This window comes from Tamandua tetradactyla, assembly GCF_023851605.1.
Source record: "Tamandua tetradactyla isolate mTamTet1 chromosome 22 unlocalized genomic scaffold, mTamTet1.pri SUPER_22_unloc_1, whole genome shotgun sequence".
NCBI classification, from domain to species: domain Eukaryota; kingdom Metazoa; phylum Chordata; class Mammalia; order Pilosa; family Myrmecophagidae; genus Tamandua; species Tamandua tetradactyla.
Window position 1 is genome coordinate 497,968 of NW_027518251.1, and position 4,829 is coordinate 502,796.

Here is a 4,829-nt window from a genome sequence, read left to right on the forward strand (position 1 = left end):
GCTTACTTTACCAATATGACTCAAGTCCTCTTCTATCAGCTGGACAAATGTCCCTCTAACAGAGACTTTTCCTTGGTTTCTCAGTAATGTTTTTGAGTCTTCTTCTTCTTTGTGACCCACGTTGGGCACCAGATTTGCTTCCTACGGAATGGAGCTCAAAGGGTATTAAGGAATGCTGTGAAAGGGATGGGATCAGGGGTCTGAAGATCAGCAATAACAGACAACAGACAACTTTATTCTTAACCAGATCCAGCCTATATACTACCGGGTGACAAAAGGCATGCATGCATTTCCAGAGGAAACAGAGTGCTTATTTTTCAGTGCTCTCTTCCTTCATACTTAACATAACCATTTGGGGTAGACATTCTTTTCCTCCCAGACTGTTCTACATAACAATCTCCACAGTTTACTTCCACCACCACCCTGGTGCCAGATGCCCCCAACTAACTCTGCAGGTATTATTTTAATCCTTTCTCCTGTAAGAGACTTTCCCAATACTTTCTTCAATGCCCCCCAAGCATCCTTGTTTCTCAGGCTATAAAGGGGTTCAATGAGGGGTAATGAATGAAAAGTACACTTATAAATCTCTGTTCTGATTGGGGCTATGTGAGGAACCAGGTCTCATATAAGTGAAGAGGGCTGGGGCGTAAAAGAACCCCACAAGCATCAGGAGGGAGGAGCAGGTGACCAGAGCTTTGTTTTTTCCCTTGGGGGAATTCATGTGGAGAATAGTAAATAAGATTATGGTGTAGGAGGAAAAGATGGCAATAAGGGATATAAGGAGTAACACAATGCCCATCACAAGTATTGTCAACTTATAAGTGGAAATATCCTCATATGAGACTTCACAGAAGAAATGTCTTATCTTCTTGTGGCCACACTTAGGTAAGTGCATGGAGTATGGAGTCTGGACTACAGCATCTAGGGCACCCCCAGCCCAGGACCACATGAAAATATCTGGCAGACCATCTGGCTCATAATGACTGGTATCTCAGTGGATGGCAGATGGCCACATAAAAGTCCCAGGCCATGAGTGTCAGGAGAATGTACTCAGCTTCCCCCAGCATCAGAAAGAGAAATATCTGTATCCCACAGGCAGCATTTGAAATATTTCTCTTCCCTGAGCAGAAGTCACTGGCCATCTTAGGGACAATGGAGGAGATGAGGAGCAAGTCAATGAAGGAAATCTGGCTGAAAAGGAAATATGTGGGTGTGTGGAGCCTGGAATCCACCAGGAAGAGGAGAATCAGTGTGAAATCCCCTGGAAGAGTGGTGAAATAGATGATGATGCTCATACCAATGAGGGTGTCAGCATACATCATGCCAGGGAACAGCCCAAGGAGATTAACATCCATTCCTCTTTTCTCATTCTTTCCTATCTCAAACAAAATTCAACTGCTTCAACTGAAAGGTAATAGGGAAAAGTTCACCAATAATGAGATATAACTTCATTCATTATATATTTTCTCCACATAAGTTTCAAAACCTTCGCCATTGAAACATGCTTTCAGCTTTTTATTAAGAATTCTCAAATTACTGGTGCATCAATAACATTCATATCTTCACCTCAGGGTGAGAATCACAAAGGGCATACAAGATGTAAGTTATTCCCTGTAAGCTATTTATTAATCCTATGTTGTTTATTGTATGTACACCAGCACAGTTCATGCACTCAAAATGAATGTTCTAAACCCACTCTTGGTTGCTTATTGCATTTTAACAGAAACTGATATTTTTTGTATTTGCCCTGTAAACAAAGTTGCTTTACAATCCTGTCTCCCATGCAATTGGGCATGGCCACATTATTTAATACCATAGACAGCACTCTAAGCAGATGTGTTTTCCCTCCTACCACTAGCAAGCTTGAAGGACAAGTGCTTAACATGGTGGGGCCTCATTGTGGAAGGAGTGTAGGTGCCTGCCTCACTGACAAGGAAACTACTCTCATTTGGTTGTTATTCATACAGGAGTTAAATTTTGTTTACCTGGGTTTAGCCACTAATCTTTTTTATTATAGCAACTAATCTGGTCCTAATACACAATGTATTTGGTAGAACATTTTTACTCTGAAAATATGTGTATGTGTGTGTGTGAGTGGCTGTGTATATTATGTTAGCTTAACATCTATTATGAGTTCCTTCCCTCAGTTATTATCACAATTTGCCACTCTTATCCAAAATTCAACATCACTGAAATAGATTTCAATCTATCTCCCATATTAATTATTAATTTTCACCCCACATTCCAAACTTTGCTGGTGTGCCTGGAGTTGGTGTATCTGGTCACTTTTTTTCTACAGTCTTCACTGACTTGAAATCTTCATCTATGGGGTTTCTGTTGAATACTTAACTAGACCTATCCCTGAGCAATGCAAACTCTATCTGCTCATGCAGTGATTGCTACACAAGTCCACATTCTCCAATGTGGAGAACATTCATCCACATTGATGGATGTGAGTTATCAACTTGGCACTGAGGTTTCACTGTCAGGTTCTTGACTCTGATTTATACACACAGACATCAATATGGCCTGTAGCCTGCTCCTTGGATGAGAAAATGAAGCGTTATGAATCAGAAAGTAACATGAGTTGCTAACATAATTAGAATTCAATATATTCATTGAACAGTATTAATTTAATTGCTATTCTGTTCAAAATAAAATATCTTTGCCATATGTATTTTCTTTTGTATGCTTTATAGCGGGGTCACATTTCATTCTCTTTCCATGTGAGTATCCCATTATTGCAATACCATTTGTTGGATTTTTCGTTTGTTGTTTTTTCTTTGTTTGTTCGTTTTGGGAAGTGCTTGGACCAGGAATCAAACCCACGTCTCCCATATGGCAGGTGAGAATTCTACCACTGAACTACCTGAAAGGTTTAGGAGGTGAAAGAGTGAGAAGGAAGAAACGTAGACCAGGAAATTTAAAGTGGGTGAGTTTATTTCTGCACTCCCAGGTAGAGCTCACCAAACCCAAGATGGAGAGAGGTGAGTCTGTATGTGGGCTTTGGCATGGGAAGCTTTTAAGGATGGAGGTCAGGTGACATCTGGAAGGGGCAGTTCATCAGTTCCAGAAGTCATTTTGGGAAGGGCAACACAGCCTCCGAAGCTCAGGTTGCTGTGCCCTTGCCTGTTCCCCTGACCTAACATTCCAGCCTTTTTGTGATAATAGGGTGTCGATATTCTTCTGGCTACTTCCTGCTGTAATGGGGCAGCTTGGGGTTATAGGCCAGAACCATCATAGCCATGGGAGTAGGGAGGCTGGCTGTATGAATCTGGTGAGGAAGACAGGTGATGATGATGCAGGAGCATTTGGTTGACTGCTACCCAGTATAGTTCCTTCATGCATCCCTGAAGGAAGTTGGGTAGGCAGGAAGCTAGGAGAAAAAAGAGACAGATTAGGATAACTGGTACTAGTAACAGAAGGAGCCATGTCCCAGAGGAGAAGAAAACCAGCTTAAGGCAGAGTTGGCTCCTTGTTTCTGTGGTAGAGATCATCTCTTAGTTTGTTTAAGGTTTGGATATTTTGTTCCACCAGAGCAGCATTCCTCTTGGAGGAATGTACACATTCCTCCTTTTTGAGCTGTCAGCAAGTCTAAGGCCCATTGATTTTGAAGAGTTACCTTGGCTAGTAAGGTGAGTTGGCATTGTAGAGAGGAGAGGGATTCTGATGTTGATTCCAGGGCTACATCTAGTCGAGAATGGAGGTTTTGAGAGGTTAAAATATTGTGTCCCAGCACCCCTCCTGCTGTGGCTGAGGCTGTGACAGAAGTGGTTAGGCTGATGCCTACTATGATAGGAAGAAAGGCAGCCTTTTTTGAACCAGGAGAGGGCAGTAGCCAAGTTAGTTCAGACTCTCCATAGAGGGTCAATGGAGGAACAATAGTTACCAGGAAGCATGGTCCTGGGGAAGTGGAGTAAAGGCACTTGTGAAGAGTCCCAGTACACCAGGAATATTGTCTTTTCTCTTGAGCCAGTTAATGATGGGCTGTAACCCTTTCCGATGGGTTATGGAGATGGGAAATTGTGGCTGAGATGGGAATGAGGATGGATCTTTTATTTGGATGAGAACTGTTTATGATAGGAAGCTATAATGGGGGTGGAGGTATTCCAAACTTCTGGGTTTACTAGGTGAGGTGGTAGGGGAGGAGTGGGAAGGGTGGAAATCTGAGTGGAGGTGGAGGCTACACATAAGCATAATAGTAAATTTGTTTGAGGGGTTTTTATCCAGTGTAGTGAGGCTCCTAATTTGGCAAGAAAATTTTGCCCCATTAGTGGGCTGGGGCAAGAAGGCATTACTAAGAAAGAATGTGTAATGGGGTACCCTTCTATTAAACTTGTAAGTGGTCCAGTAGTTAAGGGGTGCAAATGATGGCCATCTATGCCCATAACCGTGACCTGGGAAGGAAGGAGTTGACCTGAGTAAGAGAGGAGGATGGGAAAGGTAACCCCTGTGTCCACTAAAAAGGAGGTGGACTTACCCACCACCTTGATTGTTACCCTGGGCTCGATGAGAGTGATTGAGGTCACTGAAGCTGGTCTTCATCAGTTGTCAGTGGCCAGGCCCAGGACTGCTAGCAGTGGGTTAGGGGTTGGAAGGATGGCCCCTCCATGGACAAGTCCTGAGGGGCAGTCACTTTTCCAATGTCCCTTTTTACCACAGAGAGGGCATGGTCTCTTGGGCGGTAGAGGATTGGGGCACTGGCAGGACCAGTGCCCATCGAGGCCACATTTGAAGCACTTTCCTGGTGGTGGATTAGTCATAACCAGCTTTTTCTCCATTGAAGTGAGCCACAGAGCCACAATCAGGGATTGGGTTTGTAAATTTGC

General features: G+C 43.2%; 1 pseudogene; it reads right to left on the reverse strand.

The window, feature by feature from the left end:
• Positions 1 to 547: 547 nt before the first annotated feature.
• On the reverse strand, positions 548 to 1,355 carry LOC143672883 (olfactory receptor 2L8-like; annotated as a pseudogene).
• Between the last annotated feature and the right edge of the window lie 3,474 nt (positions 1,356 to 4,829).